At 33.7% G+C, this 20,825-nt stretch overlaps 1 long non-coding RNA gene across 1 annotated transcript; it reads left to right on the plus strand.

The window, feature by feature from the left end:
- Window positions 1-629: 629 nt before the first annotated feature.
- Window positions 630-18,366, plus strand: LOC114076441. The gene is made up of 5 exons (XR_003577369.1): window positions 630-6,120; window positions 6,650-6,752; window positions 16,397-16,439; window positions 17,545-17,626; window positions 17,714-18,366. It is a non-coding gene; the product is annotated as an uncharacterized LOC114076441 (long non-coding RNA).
- The last annotated feature ends 2,459 nt before the right edge of the window (window positions 18,367-20,825 follow it).

The raw sequence follows: 20,825 nt of genomic DNA on the forward strand, positions 1-20,825 counted from the left end.
CCACAGCTATAAGTCAAGAATAAGATCCAAATTAATGTCACCCTGCATTTGTTTTACAAATCTTTGGACGAAAATTTGAATTTAATTTACACATGAAAACATTACACTTGGATTTATCTTATCCACTACTCGTAGAAAAAAATAAAATTATTCTTGGATTTTATTTTCCTCGGAATGCACGAGTCACGACTATAAGTAACAATGACCTTTCGTCCTTGATAGTCACTGATGTCCATCAAGAGGGATGAAATAAAGATCATTACATGTTTATGTCCTTAGGTTTATTGAAGCGCTGGCTGGTGCAACACAAGAATGTTGTCTGAGATAACTACCCCAGCCCTATATTATTCATATAAACTGCTTTGTAATCTTCATAAACTTAATATGCACGTCCAAAAAAATCAAATAAATGGACTTCATAATCATGATCTGTTCTCGAGATTTGGATTGACTTTGTCATATTTGGTTTCCCTTGACTAGATCCTTGTAACAGTTTTCTGCTTTTCAGCAAAAATTCCTTTGTGTTTGTACCTCTTTCTTAACACAACAAGAAAGTCGACACCCTTTGAATATTGAGGCTTGCAAGCGTAGGTGTTATTTGGCCCTTGTGAAGGTAATTTTTTGCTAGCTTTTAAGACATAAGCTTATATATGTAATAATAATAAAGTTCATGTTGGACATGGTTTGAAATCTGCACAATTTTAATTTTGACACTTTAGATTAGTGCTTCCGCATCTTTTTATATTATTTTACCTTGTAGAAAAAGGTAATGCACGTGTGTGAGTGAGAGGTCACGTTTGAAATTTGAATTTATTTTGCACGAAGAACAATCTCATTTTTGGGTTTTGTCTCATTGAAAATAAATGTGGGATGGGAAGAAATGATGAAGTCCAGAATCTCATCATCGTAGAGAGAGTTATTTAACTAATCAATCATATTGGTTCTGATAAAAAATACAAGCACCAAAAATAGTAGTTTTTGTTTACCATCTATGTTGGACCAAAGAACAAAAACAACCAAGTTGAGATTAAATTTAAATGACATAATAGTTTCTCCTTCTAGTGGCAAAATTTTTTTCAGGGTCAATATCTCCTCGAAAAGTAGGCTCCATCTATTTCATTTGCATACACCAACTAACAAAAAGCACATTGAGATTCTATTTTGGACATTCCCTGTATATTTGATTTCAACTTTTGCCCAAATCATTTTATTCCCTTTTTTCTCGCCTTGGATAAAGCAACCGTATATATACAATGAAATGACGTAAATTGACTAATTTTCATTATTGAAAAAACAACCTTGCAATGAGTTGAGTATAAATTACAACAAGGATGTGACCTTCAGCATATGGGCTAGTGTAGAACTAGCTTCCCCTCCCTCCCTAGCCAGAAATTTCACAAACTTTTTTGTCATCCTAAGACACTAAAAGATGGAAAAAAACTAGGACTAAAGAAAACATTTTTGAATTTTAACCATTTGAATACCTCTATAACACCAATTAATTTTTTTTTGTAAAAGGTCACTCAAATTCTTTCTTTTATTCTAAGCTTTATATGGTGCGGTGTGAAGCATAGGCTTTCAGTTATTACTGAAGAAATGTATGTATGAAACAAAAGAAATGCTAGAATTACCGCGTGGAGTGGTCCTTTAGCTTCACGTGCATATGAGAGATGAGGTAAACTCTAGAATTACAATGGAACACTATTTCATTTGCATACACCAACTAACAAAAAGCACATTGAGATTCTATTTTGGACATTCCCTATATATTTGATTTCAACTTTTGCCCAAATCATTTTATTCCCTTTTTTCTCGCCTTGGATAAAGCAACCGTACATATACAATGAAATGACGTAAATTGACTAATTTTCATTATTGAAAAAACAACCTTGCAATGAGTTGAGTATAAATTACAACAAGGATGTGACCTTCAGCATATGGGCTAGTGTAGAACTAGCTTCCCCTCCCTCCCTAGCCAGAAATTTCACAAACTTTTTTGTCATCCTAAGACACTAAAAGATGGAAAAAAACTAGGACTAAAGAAAACATTTTTGAATTTTAACCATTTGAATACCTCTATAACACCAATTAATTTTTTTTTGTAAAAGGTCACTCAAATTCTTTCTTTTATTCTAAGCTTTAAATGGTGCGGTGTGAAGCATAGGCTTTCAGTTATTACTGAAGAAATGTATGTATGAAACAAAAGAAATGCTAGAATTACCGCGTGGAGTGGTCCTTTAGCTTCACGTGCATATGAGAGATTAGGTAAACTCTAGAATTACAATGGAACACTATTTCATTTGCATACACCAACTAACAAAAAGCACATTGAGATTCTATTTTGGACATTCCCTATATATTTGATTTCAACTTTTGCCCAAATCATTTTATTCCCTTTTTTCTCGCCTTGGATAAAGCAACCGTACATATACAATGAAATGACGTAAATTGACTAATTTTCATTATTGAAAAAACAACCTTGCAATGAGTTGAGTATAAATTACAACAAGGATGTGACCTTCAGCATATGGGCTAGTGTAGAACTAGCTTCCCCTCCCTCCCTAGCCAGAAATTTCACAAACTTTTTTGTCATCCTAAGACACTAAAAGATGGAAAAAAACTAGGACTAAAGAAAACATTTTTGAATTTTAACCATTTGAATACCTCTATAACACCAATTAATTTTTTTTTGTAAAAGGTCACTCAAATTCTTTCTTTTATTCTAAGCTTTAAATGGTGCGGTGTGAAGCATAGGCTTTCAGTTATTACTGAAGAAATGTATGTATGAAACAAAAGAAATGCTAGAATTACCGCGTGGAGTGGTCCTTTAGCTTCACGTGCATATGAGAGATTAGGTAAACTCTAGAATTACAATGGAACACTATTTCATTTGCATACACCAACTAACAAAAAGCACATTGAGATTCTATTTTGGACATTCCCTATATATTTGATTTCAACTTTTGCCCAAATCATTTTATTCCCTTTTTTCTCGCCTTGGATAAAGCAACCGTACATATACAATGAAATGACGTAAATTGACTAATTTTCATTATTGAAAAAACAACCTTGCAATGAGTTGAGTATAAATTACAACAAGGATGTGACCTTCAGCATATGGGCTAGTGTAGAACTAGCTTCCCCTCCCTCCCTAGCCAGAAATTTCACAAACTTTTTTGTCATCCTAAGACACTAAAAGATGGAAAAAAACTAGGACTAAAGAAAACATTTTTGAATTTTAACCATTTGAATACCTCTATAACACCAATTAATTTTTTTTTGTAAAAGGTCACTCAAATTCTTTCTTTTATTCTAAGCTTTAAATGGTGCGGTGTGAAGCATAGGCTTTCAGTTATTACTGAAGAAATGTATGTATGAAACAAAAGAAATGCTAGAATTACCGCGTGGAGTGGTCCTTTAGCTTCACGTGCATATGAGAGATTAGGTAAACTCTAGAATTACAATGGAACACTATTTCATTTGCATACACCAACTAACAAAAAGCACATTGAGATTCTATTTTGGACATTCCCTATATATTTGATTTCAACTTTTGCCCAAATCATTTTATTCCCTTTTTTCTCGCCTTGGATAAAGCAACCGTACATATACAATGAAATGACGTAAATTGACTAATTTTCATTATTGAAAAAACAACCTTGCAATGAGTTGAGTATAAATTACAACAAGGATGTGACCTTCAGCATATGGGCTAGTGTAGAACTAGCTTCCCCTCCCTCCCTAGCCAGAAATTTCACAAACTTTTTTGTCATCCTAAGACACTAAAAGATGGAAAAAAACTAGGACTAAAGAAAACATTTTTGAATTTTAACCATCTGAATACCTCTATAACACCAATTAAATTTTTTTTTGTAAAAGGTCACTCAAATTCTTTCTTTTATTCTAAGCTTTAAATGGTGCGGTGTGAAGCATAGGCTTTCAGTTATTACTGAAGAAATGTATGTATGAAACAAAAGAAATGCTAGAATTACCGCGTGGAGTGGTCCTTTAGCTTCACGTGCATATGAGAGATGAGGTAAACTCTAGAATTACAATGGAACACTATTAAAAGTACTTGAGGACAGCAACGATAGTACCAAATGAGTGTCACAACAATGCGGCCAAATTTCGGTGAAGTTCCTTCTTCTGGAAAAGGAAAAGGAAGTAAGTATATTTAGGTAAATCTTAATTCTAGTTAACAGAATAACAAAATGATACTCAATTAAAAATGTTTAAGTAAACCTCTAAAGTGAGAAGAATAAAAACCTTGAAAAGCTCTAGAAGAGCATTTTCACGAAGATTAGGGTTGCAGAGAAAAAACACAAGTTGTTCCGCAGATTGCATTTTGTGACCCTTATGGGTGGGGCTCTGACGCTGAAAGACAATGATGACATACCACCTCCTCCTCTGAAGCTGCTGACACCGATGGAGAAAGATTGAGGTAAGTTTGCCATTCTAAAGCCTCAATTGAATATTTTATCTTTTTCGTCCTTTCACTTACCCTAGTTGATTTTCTCATTTTTCTTTTGTTACCTGACTGTACAAAGACAAAATTCACAGTTGGATTATTTTGATAAATAAAATTCACCATTTTGTTTAAAATCGCAGCACCATCAATTCACCATTTTATTTAAAATATCTAATTCATCGTTCATTGATGTTGCCACAATTTTAAATAAAATGGTGAATTATATTTATTAAAATAATTCAACGATGAATTTTATCTTTTTCAGTTCGGGAAAAAATAAAAAGGAGAGAAAATAAAGTTGGGTAAATGAAAGGACAAAAAAGATAAAAACATTCAATTGAGGCTTTAGAATGACAAACTTACCTCGAGCTTTCTCCGTCGGTGTCGGCAGCTTCGGAGGAGAAGGTGGTATGTCATCATTGTCTTCGAGCGCCGGAGCACCCCTAATAAGGATAGCAGAATGCTATCCATTGAACAACTTGTGTTTGTTCTTTATGATCCTAATCTTCGTTAAAACGCTCTTCTAAAGCTTTTCAAGGCTTATTCTTCTTACTTTAGAGATTTACTTTGACATTTTAGATTGAGTATAATTTTGTCGTTTTGCTAAATAGAATTAAGATTTATCTAAATATATTTATTACCTTTGTTTTCCTTCTCCAGAAAAAAGAATTGTTTCCGGATTTGACCCCCTTGTTATGACACTCATTTGGTACTATCGCTGCACTTCTACATGTATTTTGGGTAGTGTTACATTGTAATTCTAGAATTTATCTCATCTGTCATATGCACATGAAACTAAAGTACCACCCCACTGGTATCTACTCTACACCATTAAAAGTTAAGAATAAAATGAAACATTTAAATGACCTATATAGCAAAGCTATCAAGACAACATCTTCATGGTTTTTCGATTGGGGTTACTGTGAATTTCAAATGCTTAAAGTTGGAAATATCTCCTCGAGTCCTAGCTTTCACTCCTTAACCTCTTGTAGACTCTTAGGATGATTAAAGAGCAAGGGCGGAGCCACCTTGTCCCTAGGGTGTCTAATTGGACACCATTCGTCGAAAATTATATGATATATACACGTAAAGTTTTGACTTATATTGCATATATGGTATCTTGAATCCCCTGAAATAACAAAGTAACCCGCAATGGAGATGATTGGAGCTGTCACAAGCCCACTCGCTGTCCTAGTTCGATTCCCCATGTAACACACCTAAGATACTAGACCATTAATTACATATCCATACATTATTATAATATGTTTCATTCTCATTTTGGGGACTTGAAATTTTGTGATACTTGAAAACTTGCTTAAAATAAATTGTTTTTGTAATTTAGCGTATTGTATGGGGGTATTTGCGTAATTTTCAAATTATATTTACACATATATTGGAGGTGTGGGTATAAGGTATATAAAAATGAATATATATATATGATTTCTAGGCAGCCAACTATTTTTAGGGGCAGCCCCTTTTGTTGACGTGTGTAGAGGTGATGAGGATCGTTTTGTATCTATATATTTTACACCTCCTTTGGTTGATTTCGTTTTCCTGAAGTATAATAACATTAAAACATTAGCTAAACAGTTATTCTGCAAAACCAAGAGAAAAACAAGCTCCTTTTGGGTGAATTGGACACACAACTTTTGGTAAGTGATGAAAAAAAATATGTTTCTTATCTGGGTAGTCTTTTGTACTCTAAGCATATCTTGTCATATAGAACTTGGTTTGCAATGAATAAATATGATTTAGAAAGATATTTCGTAGTTCTACAACTCTTATGTTTATGGAAAACTCTAATTTTGCTGTTATGGATTTCAAATATGGGACGCAACATATGAAGAATTCTGTCTAGCTACTGGAATTAGAAATCTTGTATGTACAACTGTTAGTGTTCTACTATATCTTTTTGTACAAAGCGTATTTTAAGGTGATTCTTGATTATTTTCAAGCTTAAGAGATGTGCCTACATCTTTTATTAAGGATGTAAAGTCCAGTTTTGCTGTTTCCTTTTTCAAAAGTAAGTTGTGACATGAAGTACTTTTATTGGACAGAATCACTATGTTGGGAGCTTAATCGTAAATGTGCAGGCTAGGCTTACTTGTGATGATTATCCTGTCTTACTTCAACATTATTGAGATACTAGAAATTAAGTAAGTTATTTATTGTATTTTAAAGGTTGTATATACTCGTGAACAAGTTGAGGATCTTCATACGTTGGCTGGTCTATGGTTTGAACTCTTGAAGTCGTGCTTGACTGTTTCTGTGCTAAATCGTTGAGGTTTGTGTATAAACTTGTACTTGTACTATTTTTACCTGCTGGTATATCTGAAATTTTATATTGGTACGTTGATTACATCTTGTCACTTTGCATTGTCGTGTTGTTGTCGTTTAAGATGTTAAAGACTCTTGTGTAACTCGCCCACTTGTACGGATTGTTTGATCACTTGGCATTCTTGTTGGGACTCTGTCCTTCTTGTGGCGGTGACCTTTTCATTGTTGGCATGCCTCCTGATTCGGATCATTTTCCATCTTGACTCTGGATTTTTAGTTCGTCTTAAGTATGAGAGTTGTCTATTTTAAGTACGAACTAGAAAGCCACTTTTAATATGGTTCTTGGTTCTATTGTTTATTGGGCTTTGACCCTTCTTGATACAGGGCGTTGGCCCTTCTTGATACCTGCTCGTGCTTGGTTTTACGACATGATGTATATATTGGGGGAGTCTTGTCATTGAAGCTCTTGAAAAATTGTGATATAAACGTTATTGACATTTGGAGCTTTAATTAATTCAACTTAATATTCTTTGTATACTGTTTACTGATTTTATTGATTATATTTCAATTATGCTACCCTTGATTTGAGAATGATGACTTGGTTATGCTTAGCGATAGTTGTTTCTATCGTACGGAATGTTCGAGAGGACGGTTGAAGTTGGTCATTGAAGATGGAGGTTTTGAAAGCCTTAAAGGAAGATCAAACTTGCATATAGACATATATATATTTTGTATAAACCTTGGGACTTGTACATGATCTATGTATTGTATATTTACATGAGATTTTGAGGGCTTATTTGGTCATGTCATCATGTGTTGTTAAAGAAGTATGGTTATACGTTTTTTATCTTTTGGGGTGCGTGTCCCATGCTTGAAAAATACTAATTTGCCTTATGTTTTCTGTGTTTGTGTGAAGCATGAACCGGCTGATTGCGGTACTGGGAAGTTGGTAATATTATTGTTATTTCGTCCTTCAGTGTGAAGATAATATATTCACGAAAAGCTTGTCAGGTCTGCTTAACAGATTTTGAGAGGCTTTTTCGTCATTAGTTAAAATTTTGTGCCTAATAAATTTTGATCTGAATTAAATATTTAAAAAAATGGGTCAGATGCACATCTTTAGCTAAATTATGTGTTATGAAACTTATCCCTCAAATAGATTAGATATCAATATGCCTTCGTTAATCTCTTTTAAATATTGCAAGTATTAAACTAGGTCTGTGGTTCTTGGACTTTTTTGTTTTTTGAGTTACTTGTATAGTTGTTTGCTTTCGAAAAGATTCTATTTAGAGTTCATGTTCACTTACATGGTGTGCCATATCATTATGGCATGTAGAGTGCACATACATCATGTACATGTTCTTAATGCAGTGTGATCTTCTCTTTTGAAGGAATTAAGTTATGGCCACTTCATCTAACTGACCTATGGAAGCTGCTCGTGAAGGTTTGGGTGCCTCTATGGATTGGAGAATATATCTCGAATGAGCATGTTCCCCACACTAGCGGGTCGGAAGTGGGAAACCATCAACGTGTAAGAGCTGGTTCACATCCTCACATGAGTCATGGTACACAAGCCATGAAACCTCCTTTTCAACAAATGGCTGAATTCGTCCACCACATGGCTGAATGGATGCATGATCCCAATGGGATTAACTTTGAGAAAATGAGGAAAATGGGTGGAGGGGAGTTTGAAGGAACGGTTGATCCTACTGATGCTGAACAATAGATCGCATGGAGAGGGTGTTTGAGTAGTTAGAGTGTTCAGACGTTGCCAAATCTAAGTATGCTATTTCACTATTACAATGGGTAAGTGTTCCGAATGCAAAGTAAAACCTCCTGTTCATACTTGGGATGATTTTGTTAAGGAATTTCGTATAAGTATGTACACCTGCTTATTGTGATGCAAAGAAAAAGGAATTTTTGAATCTAAGGCAGCGAGACAAGTCTATTGTTGAATATGAACAGAGGTTTCTAAGGATCTCTCGTTATGCTGGAGGTATTATTAAAGAGGAAAAAGACAAGTGCAGGAAATTTGAAGATGGTTTAAATGATTTCATTAGGAAGAATGTGGCGATCCTGCAACATGAGAACTTTTGCAAGTTAGTGTCTGCTGCTTTTACTTGGGAACAACTTGATAAAGAAGAAGCTAGTAGATATGAAAACAGATTCCGAAAGCCAAGACCAGATCTTGGAGGTCCATAAAAAAGGGGGAAGGTTTGATAATTCTAAGGCTAGTAGTGATTATAGGCCAACTCAACAGAAGCAAAACAGATCAGATTTTTCTTCAGCTATCACTCCAAATTATGGCCAAGTCAAGCCTCATGTTCCAACTTGTCCGCAATGTGGAAAGAATCATTTTGGTACTTACAGGAGAGCCTCTAGTGCATGTTTTAATTGTGGGAGCTTTGATCATAAAGTGAAGGACTGTCCTAATCTTAATAATGCTCCTTCTTTGAAAATTGAAGGTTCAGTTCATAAGCCTTCTGTTAATACTCCTCAAACTAATAAAGGTGTAAGGCCTAGAAACACCCAAACGTCAGGTGCAAGTGGAGCTAATCAAGCTAGTGGACAAAGGGGTACTTCACGCGCTTATGATATGAGGCAGAGGGATGATCAAGATGGGCAAGATGTGGTTGTCGGTAAATTTCACTTATTTGGCTTGTGTGTGTTTACATTGTTTATTCTTGGTTCTATACATTCATATATTTGTTCATCACTTGTCCTTCCTGAAAATGTGAATCCATGAGACTTAATTATGATGTGCTGGTTGAAAGTCCATTGGGTTATCAGGTTGTGTGTAATCGAATTTATCATGATTGTCCCTCCGATTCAAAATCTAGTCTTCCCTGCTGATTTGATTGAAATGCCCTTCAAGGACTTTGATGTTATTATCGGGATGGACTGACTTTATACATGCAGTCGTAGATTGTAGGTCAAAGCTTGTGTCTTTTAAAGATCCTGCATGTTCACATATCGTCATACAAGGTGAAAGATCTTTGACATCTAGTATTATTTCTGCGGCCTTGGCAAGAAAGTTGATGCGTCAAGGTTGTGGGGTATACCTTGCTCACATAGTTGATACTCAGTTGGAGAGTCCTTGTATCAAGACATAGCTATGGTATGTGATTTTCCAGAAGTCTTTCCAGAAAACCTTCCTGGATTGCCCCTGGAAAGAGAGGTTGAATTTCCAATTGAGCTTATTCCTGGATCTAACCCTATTTCCATCACTCCTTATAGAATGGCTCCAGCAGAATTAAGAGAATTGAAATCTTAATTGCAAGAACTTCTTGAGAAAGGTTTTATTAGACCTAATGTTTCTCCTTGGGGAACCCCTGTTTTATTTGTAAAGAAGAAAGATGGCACTCTTAGGCTTGTATTGACTATAGACAATTGAACAACATAACCATAAAGAATAGATATCCATTATCAAGGATTGATGATTTGTTTGACCAACTGAAGGGTGCTAAGGTATTCTCGAAGATCGGTTTAAGGTCTGGATATCACCAAGTGCGTGTTAGAGAGAATGATATTCCTAAAACATCTTTTAGAAAAAGGTATTGTCATTATGATTTTTTGGTGATGCCATTCGGATTAACAAATGCTCCTGCGGTATTTATGGATCTAATGAATCGAGTATTCAAGCCTTATCTTGATCAGTTTGTGGTTGTTTTTATAGATGATATCTTAATATATTTCAGAAGTAGTGAAAACCATGATAAACACCTCCGGATTATTTTGTGGATTTTAGAGGAGAAAGAACTTTATGCTAAACTTTCGAAGTGTGAATTTTGGCTTGATGATGTGTCTTTTCTGGGACATGTTGTATCAAGTGAAGGTGTGAAGGTGGATCCTAGTAAGATACAAGTTGTTGTTGAATGGAGACCTCCCAAAAATCCGACTGAGGTAAGAAGTTTCTTGGGCTTAGCAGGATACTATAGAAGATTTGTGAAAGGCTTGTCCATTATTGCCTCCCCTTTGACTAAATTCTTGCAGAAGGAAGTAAAGTTTATTTGGGATGAAAAATGTTAAAAGAGCTTTGAAACACCAAATCCTTGTTGATTCAAGCGCCTATACTTACTCTACCAATTGAAGGGAAAAAAATATGTAGTCTACAGTGATGCTTTTACAATGATCTAGGATGTGTTTTCATGCAAGAAGGGAAGGTAATATCTTATGCCTCTCGGAAATTAAAACCACATGAATTGAATTATCCTACTCATGATCTTGAACTTGCTGCTATAGTGTTTGCTTTAAAAATTTGGCGACATTATTTGTATGGGGAGAAATGTCATATATTCACTGATCACAAGAGCTTAAAGTAATAGGGTACTCAAAAGGAGCTGAATCTAAGACAACGTAGATGGCTTGAACTCATCAAGGATTATGATTGCACGATTGATTATCATCCAGGTAAAGCTATTGTGGTTGCCGATGCCTTAAGTCAAAAATCATTCTCAAGCATTTCTTTGAGTCCTTTGACGTTGTTACTTGAGTTAAGAGCCATGAATGTTTTTTTTACACCTCATTCAAATGGTTCAGTTATTGCTAATTTGAAAGTAAGCCAATATTACTTGAACAAGTTAAAGGAAGCACAAAAGTTAGATGAGAAACTTGTAAAATTGACTAGAGAGGTCCAAAATGGGGAGAAGCTTGATTTTATATTAACAAAGGATGGTGTATTACTTTATCAAAATAGGTTATGTGTCCCTAATGATGACAACTTGAGGAGAGAAATATTGAAAGAAACACATACTTCACAATATGCAATGCATCCTGGAGGTACAAAGATGTATCATACTATCAAAGAAATTATTGGTGGAATGGTATGAAGATAGACATTGCAGAGTTCATTTCAAAATGTTTGGTTTGTCAACAAGTAAAGGCAGAACACCAAGTCTCGGTTGGTTTACTACAGCCCTTGTCTATGCCAGAATGGAAATGGGAGAGAATAACTATGGACTTTGTTTGTGGACTTCCTCGCACTAAGAGAAATCATGATGCAATATGGGTGATTTTAGATTGGCTAACAAAGAGTGCTCACTTCTTAGCAATTAGAATGGATTACTTACTTGAGCGTTTAGCCGAGTTGTACATTAATGAGATTGTAAAAATACATGGGATCCCTGTGTCTATTCTATCTGATCGAGACCCAAGGTTTACATCTAGATTTTGGGGCAGCTTGCAGGAAGCTTTGGGTACAAAGTTGAAATTTAGCTTCATTGCATCCTCAGACAGACGGTCAATCGGAAAGAGTGATACAAATTTTGGAGGATATGCTTCGAGCTTGCATTATGGAGTTTGAGGGTAGTAGGGACAAACACTTGGCTTTAATAGAATTTGCTTACAATAATAGCTACTAATCAAGTATTGGAATGCCTCCATATGAAGCCTTATATGGAAGAAAATGTCGGACCCCTCTTTGTTGGAGTGAAATTGGTGAGAGAAAGCTTATTAGTCCTAAAATGGTGCAGCAAACCGAGGACAAGGTGAAAACTATCAAGGATTGCTTAAAGATTTCTTCGGATAGAAAAAAGTCGTACGCTGATCTAAAAAGGCGTGACATTGAATATCAAGTTGGAGATAAAGTATTCTTAAAGGTGTCTTTATGGAAAAAGATTATGAGATTTGGCCAAAAAGGAAAACTTAGTCCCCAATTTATTGGACCTTATGAGATACTTGAAAGGGTTGAACAGGTTGCATATAAATTGGCTTTAACACTGGAGTTAGACAATATCTTCCATGTTTCTATGCTCCGAAGATATCATTCTGATCCATCTCATGTTCTTCCAATTAAATCTATTAAGGTTAATTCCGACTTGACGTATAATAAAGAACCTATCCTAATTCTAGCTCGTGAGGTAAAGCAACTTAGGAACAAGAAAATCCCCTTAGTAAAGGTACTTTGGATGAATCATTCTGGCAAAGAAGCTACCTGGGAGAGAGAAGATTACATAAGGAGACAATATCCACACTTGTTTCGGTACTAGCCTAAGGTAAATTTCGAGACGAAATTTTTTTAAGGGGGAGAGAGTTGTAACACCCCTAAGATACTAGACCATTAATTACATATCCATACATTACTATAATATGTTTTATTCTCATTTTGGGGACTTGAAATTTTGTGATACTTGAAAAAGTGGTTAACACAAATTGTTATCGTAATTTAACGTATTGTATGGGGGTATTTGCATAATTTTCAAATTATGTTTACACATATATTGGAGGTGTGGGTATAAGGTATATAAAAATGAATATATATGTATGTTTTCTGGGCAGCCAACTATTTTTAGGGGCAGCCCCTTTTGTTGACATGTGTAGAGGTGATGAGGGTCATTTTGTATCAATATATTTTACACCTGCTTTGGTTGTTTTCTTTTTCCTGAAGTATAATAACATTAAAACATTAGCTAAACAGTTGTTATGCAAAACGAAGAGAAAAACAGGCTTCTTTTGGGTGAATTCGACACATAACTTTTTGTAATGAAAAAAATATGTTTCTTATCTGGGTAGTCTTTTGTATTTTAAGCATATCTTGTCAATGAATAAATATGATTTAGAAAGACATTTCGTAGTTCTACAACTCTTATGTTTATGAAAACTCTAATTTTGCTGTTATGGATTCCAAATATGGGACGCAAAATATGAAGAATTCTGTCCAGCTACTGGAATTAGAAATCTTGTCTGTACAAATGTTAGTGCTTTTATTATATCTTTTTGTACAAAGCGTATTTTGAGGTGATTCTTGATTATTTGCAAGATTAAGAGATGTGCCTACATCTTTTATTAAGGATGTAAAGTCCAGTTTTGTTGGTTCCTATTTCAAAACTAAGTTGCAACATGAAGTACTTTTGTTGGACAAAATCACTGTTTTGGGAGCTTAGTCGTAAATGTGCAGGCTAGGCTTACTTGTGATGATTATCTAGTATTTACTTCAACATTATTGAGATACTAGAAATTAAATAAGTTATTTAATTATATTTTTAAGGTTGTATATACTCGTGAACAAGTTGAGGATCTTCATTCGTTGGTTGGTCAACGATTTGAACTCTTGAAGTCGTTTTGGATTGTTTCTTTGCTAAAACGTTGCAATTTGTGTATTTACTTGTACTTGTACTATTTTTACCTGCTGGTATATCTGAAATTTTATATTGGTACGTTGATTACCTCTTGTCACTTTGCATTGTTGTGTTGTTGTCGTTTAGGACGTTGAAGACTCTTGTGTAACTCGCCTACTTGTACTGATTGTTTGATCACTTGGCATTCTTGTTGGGAATCTGTCCTTCTTGTGGTTGTGACTTTGTAACTATTGGCATGCCTCTTGATTCAGATCATTTGCCATCTTGACTCTGGATTTTTAGTTCGTCTTATGTATGGGAGTTGTCCATTTTAAGTATGAACTAGAAAGCACTTTTAATATGGTTCTTGGTTCTATTTTTTATTGGTCTTTGACCCTTTTTGATACATGGCGTTGGCCCTTCTTGATATCTGCTCGTGCTTGGTGTGACGACATGATGTATATATTGGGGGAGTCTTGTTATTGAAGCTCTTGAAAAATTGTGCTATGAACATTATTGACATTTGGAGCTGTATTAATCCAACTTGATACTCTTTGTATACTATTTACTTATTTTATTGATTATATTTCAATTATGCTACCCTTGACTTGAGAATGATGACTTGGTGAATCTAAGGGCCGGATCTATAGTTTTTACACCTCTAAGCTTTATGCTTAGCGATAGTTGTTTCTATCGTAGGGAACGTTCGAGAGGATGGTTGAAGTTGGTCATTGAAGATGGAGGTTTTGAAAGCCTTAAAGGAAGATCAAACTTGCATATAGACATATATATATTTTGTATGAACCTTGGGACTTGTACATGATCTCTGTATTGTATATTTACATGAGATTTTGAGGGCTTATTTGGTCATGTCATCATGGCTTGTAAAATAAGTACGGTTATACGTTTTTATCTTTTGGGGTGTGTGAACCCATGCTTGAAAAATACTAATTTGCCTTATGTTTTCTAAGTTTGTGTGAAGCATGAACCGACTGATTGCGGTACTGGAAAGTTGGTAGTATTATTGTTATTTCGTCCTTAAGTGTGAAGATAATATATGCATGAAAAGCTTGTCTGTTTTGCTTAACAGATTTTGAGAGGCTTTTTCGTCATTAGTTAAAATTTCGTGCCATATAAATTTTGACCTGAATTAAATCTTTAAAAAAAATGGATCAGATGGACATCCTTAGCTAAATTATGTGTTATGAAACTTATCCCTCAACTAGATTAGATATCAATATGCCTTCGTTAATCTCTTTTAAATATTGCAAGTATTAAACTAGGTTTCTTGTCAAGTTGTAGTATCTCTCGGATAGGGGCGCAGCACCCCATATGAGCGTTTTCATTTCTCTATTATTATTTTGCCTTCTTGAAGTTTGTAAGTTAATGAACATGTGTAAGTTTTTACATAAATGTTCAGTAGCTTGGTGTGAATAGTGTCATGCTTGTCTGAGTGCCCCAAGTACGAATCTCACCTCCAATAAAGATTTTTGTTTCAATTAAAATTGAATTATTTCTTTAAAAGTTAATAAATTTTCCTTGTGGAAGAAGATCTCCTTATATTTTAATACCTTTTTCTTAAATTTTAATGCATTTTTCTTTTGAAATAAGGTTTTAGTTTTAAAAAATCCTTAATTTTTAAAACCTTTTCCTTGTGGAATAAGTATGATTTGAGTAATAATTGGAAACAAAAATATATATAGGAAAGTCTCAAAATAGAATTCCGTTTCGCTTTTTCATATTTGTTTTGATGTAGATGAAGCCAACACCAAATTTTGAGGAAACATCAACCTAAAAGAGGAAAATGTCACCTCTAGGAGGAGAATTTTTTTTGTCATTTAAATCTGATCTCAGTTAAACTGTTTTTGTATCTTAGCCCAAATTAGATGGTAAACAGAAGCTACTTTATCATATATGTAGGTAGTTGTATGCTTTGTCAGAACCAATATTATTGGTTCATTAAAGTAACTTTTTCTACCATGATGAGAATTGAGATTCTGGACTTATATTCTCTCAACTATTTATTCGTATTTCTTGAATTTCTATTGTAGACATTTTCTGTTCAACCATTTGTTTCTTATTTCTTAAACTTATAGTGTGGAAGTTCCTAGCTGTTTCTATAAGTTTGCCATTGTTAATTTTCACGTTTGCGGGAGATAGTTTCTATCTACCCTGTTTTGCCGTCGGCAAGCCTGACTTCTGTACAATCCAATAGAGTTTGTAATGCACTTTCACTTCTACAGGTAATTAACTTCATTTCATTGTTGACTTTTTCATAGTGTTTCTATTATTCATTCTTGTTGGTGATCTTAAAGTAATGAGTTAGTCAAAATAGGTATAGAAAATTGAATATATTTGGGTTGTGCTAAATGTATCAAGAGAGGTGGATGGTGAATGCAACAAACTGGATGTGTTAGTAGGGAAGTAGTTCAAGTTTTATCTCTTTCTTGGAGCATGACAAGTATCACTTCCAAATATCTGTTGGTACCATAGTATAAATGCTTTAAGATGCCTCCATTATTTAGGTTTTTGCTGGCCAAGGTCAAATTTTCCATACTTCCTATTGAATAGTTTCTCATTGCTTTCTATTTTGCAGTCTGTAGCCTCTCATCCTGACACCAGACAGTCGTTCCTCAATGGTGAAGATTCTCTTCTCTCTTTGATTTTTTTTGAAAGTTCTCGTATCTGTTTGTCAATGGCAATAAGCTTGGCCTCTTTTGGTATACAACAAAGGCCTTTTCTGACTGTACTTTTGGGTGGAATGTTGTTGGATTCTAGAAAATCGTTGCCTTTGTTGATTGAGAGTTGCTTGTGCATGCAAATTCTTTTCCATGACACAAATATCTCAAACACTTCTCATAGTTACATCTCTTAAGTCTTATTCTGCAGGCACTTGCTTAGTATCATATTTTCACTTATTTACTTGTCAAAAAGAATTCCACAGCTATAAGTCAAGAATGAAATCCAAATCATATCAAATTAATGTCACCCTGCATTTGTTTGACAAATCTTTGGACGAGAATTTGAATTTAATTTACACATGAAGACATTATACTTGGATTTATCTTATCCACTACTCGTAGAAAAAATAAAATTATACTTGGGTTTTATTTTCCTCGGAATGCATGAGTGACGACTATAAGTAACAACGACCTTTCGTCCTTGATAGCAAGAGGGATGAAATGAAGATCATTACATGTTTATGTCCTTAGGTTTATTGAAGCGCTGGCCGGTGCAACACAAGAATGTTGTCTTAGATAACTACCCCAGCCCTATAATATTCATGTAAACTGCTTTGTAACCTTCATAAACTTAATATGTACATCCAAAAGAAAATCAAATAAATGGACTTCATAATCATGATGTGTTCTCGAGATCTGGATTGACTTTGTGATATTTGGTTTCCCTTGAATAGATCCTTCCAACTTTTCAGCAAAAATTTCTTTGTGTTTGTACCCCTTTCTTAACACAAGAAGAAAGTCGACACCCTTTGAATATTAAAGCTTGCAGGTGTCATTTTTGCCCTTGTGAAGGTAATATGTCTACTGTAATTCATGCGTCTCGTCTTCTACTTTCATTATTAGTATAAAGAGTTCCATTAATCTACTAGGAATGACATGAGAAGGAAACTGATTAGTTATAATTTCAGGAGCTAATGATGCTATTCATAACCTATCTCAATCAATTGTTATTCTAAAGCCTAAATGCACTTCAATTTGTTCCTTTTTTTATTTTTCTGCGCAGGTAGATAACACTGAAGTTATCAGTTTTCTTGTTTCTGCGGTGCTTGTGCACGATGGAGATGGGGAGTGAACTTTGAAAAGCAGTTTGTGCTTCCCCAAAACCATTTTCCAATGACATCCTCCCTCTACTTGATTAGATTTTCATGCATCTAATTTATTCATACTGACAGGTTGTGCCTTCCATTGTGCAAAAAATCCTTGTAGATGATTTGAGTCTGAATTACATCTGTACCACATGGGATAGGTTTTTTTGAAGTGGCTCAAATTTTAGGGAATATGGTCGGTGCAGTTGCTGAGCAACCTTCATCAACATAATCAGGTGCTATATGAGCCAAGGTTAATTTTCTGTTTATCACCATCCCGATTTTTCTTTCAGCTTGCTTATGTGTGATAAATCACAGCCCTTTTTAATTTGATCTTTCTGTTTCTGTGAGGCTTATGGCAGGGCAGTTGTCTTCGTGTATGTAATTAATATTTGGCCATATAAGTAGCAGCTCCCTCCTGAATCATGAATTATTCTTTTCTCGGCATCAGACCCTTGTGGTTTTGTTATCAGGAGGATATGATAACGAGAAGGTGGCTGCAACAATTGCTCCTTAACGTAATGGAAATCGGGTTGCTCTACTAGCAGGAACATTTGATTTCAGACCCGGAAATCTTGTTTTTTCTACTTTGATTAAGGAACATAACATATTTTCCTGATCTTTAAGACACTTGTTTTTATTTACCATAAATTTATCAAAATATTTGATCAACTAAGCGATTATTGTAGAATATTTTTTATTCATACAAGACACATTCAAATCTATGTCCCTTCAACGAACTTTTCTGAGGTAGATATTAATCGTAATCCTCATTATTTATTCCCTTTTGGTATATTGGATCATCACAATCTTTAGAGTAGTCAAATATCAACTAGTCTTGAGGTGATATTTCTTCATATAGACATCATGTATCCAATTTACCCACAATACATTTTTCTTTACTTGCTAATTGCCATAAGAGCTTCACAACAACTATGTTTTATTCTTAAAATATTCAAACCTCCATACTTCTTAGCTCTTAGGTACACATAAGATTCAGGAGGCAAGCGTTTAATTTGTCCATGTTGCATCAATACGATGTGCGATATCATTGTCGATGTCTCTACTTTCCTGAATTACAAGACATTAGACACTTGAAATATCTTTCTTAGGAATAAGTTGTGTGTTCGAGTGTCACATACATGCCTTTTACATTCATTGCATCACTAAATTTGCATTTTAAGTGATTTGGTCCTATTCAACCTTACCTTTTAAGACTCCAGAGTGTTTCTACATACCTCCAGCCTACCACTAATTCATTTGTATGTCTCATCAATTAATATTGTGTCATCTGCAAACAACATATATTAAGTGATCTTATCTTATGCATGCAACGTCAATCATCCATCACCATGAGAAACACGAATGGGCTAAGAATTGATCCCTTGTGCAACCTTATCTCAACTATGAAGTGCTTTGAGTTTCCTCTCATCATTCTAATCGAGGTTTGACTCCATCATGCATGTCATTTATCTGTGTAATGTATGTGATATGTACACCTCTAGCCTCCATTCATTTTAGAGGGCTAATGTTGAGACTTTAGTGTAAGCCTTTCAAAGTCTATGAATATCATATATATGTCCCTCTTTCTCTTCTAATATCTATCTAACTTCGGACAAAATATATTACTTTTGTAGTCGATTATCCGACATTAATCGAAATAGATTCTCTATTTAATAGCAATAAATGCTAGAAAGATTGAATTTAGTATGTCTATCTCCCTTGTTTAATGAAGTCGTTGATGGACTCAAATGACTCAAAATTTAACCCAGTTACTAAGAAATGTGATTTTTTAAATGTTAAATATCACATCTTCTATAATTATATTCAATTATTCAATTGAACCATTCTTGACATCATGATTTTTTATATACTATATTTCTTTCATATTTATTTGAAAATATATGATTCTTTATATACTATATTTCTTTTATATTTATTTGAAAATATTTTATTTGAATTGAAATTTAGTATGAATATTTTCTCTACCTTCATAACTCAAATTTATCTTATGAGATTAAATTGGAATGCAATTATTGTTAAATTATCTTCGCACAGAAAAAATGAGAATGCAAAGTATAGTAGCTTCAATTTTGTCATTAAATTGACTTATATTAATCTTTGCATTATTCTTCAAGTATAATGAAACTAGTAAAGAAAGTTTGGGCATTTTCCAGGCCCAACATGGATAAAGTTATATTATTGTTATATATTATGTACTGTTAAAAAACAGTAAATATTGTTATAATATATTTTGCTCATAAGTGAGCTAATATAGAAACTTATTTGTCATTTAATTTTTTAATTTCAATTTTAAATATCAAATATATGTAGCGATGAGATTGAGGATAGTAAAACATGTCTTTTTAAATTTAAGTAAAAATAAATAGAGTAGAAGTAACATTAGGGTTGTCAATACAATGATTTAGTTGGTTATATTTAAAAAGTTATATCATTTCAATTTTCAGCTATTTTATATTGTATAACCAAAATAAATAATGTGACACATGCGGTACAAAAATTAGCCTTTTTTGTTGTCTTGTAGATATTTTAGGTTATTAATTATTATAATTTATAATATTTTTTATTTATTTTTTAAATAATATATGTTATTACTATGTTCGTGAGTTAAACCAATTTTGTTATATCTATTTCTAAATATTTTAAGTTGTTAATTATTGTGATTTAAAGTAATTTTTAGGTCATTTTCAAATAACATATGCTACTTTTTCAGTCTCATTTTATGAGGCACAATAGATTTTTGAAAGTCAACTAAATTTTTATTAACAAACAAAGATTACATTCATAAAAATAATATTTGAATAATTTACGATTGGAGGTACTAATTGAAGTGGACCCCAAATAATGTACTAATTACTATGCGTTAAAACTTAAAATTGGCGATTAAACTGGCAAACGAAGTGGGCCGGTTAGAGAATAAATGTGGAAAACTTAGCTTTGTGTATTGAATGACAATTGAAGTGGACCATAAATGAATGTGAATAAGCAAGCAAACATTCTTAGATAGTAATATTTGTAGTTTATATAGTTGATTGATAAATTACACGAGTGATAAATTATATATGCGAAATAATATATACAATAACATTATATAGTGATTGATCAAATATATGCATTAACTGTTGATAAAGAAGGATAACTATTTTAATATTTAAAGGTGTAATCTAGTGATCAATCA

This window comes from Solanum pennellii, chromosome 3, assembly GCF_001406875.1.
Source record: "Solanum pennellii chromosome 3, SPENNV200".
Classification (NCBI taxonomy): Eukaryota; Viridiplantae; Streptophyta; class Magnoliopsida; order Solanales; family Solanaceae; genus Solanum; species Solanum pennellii.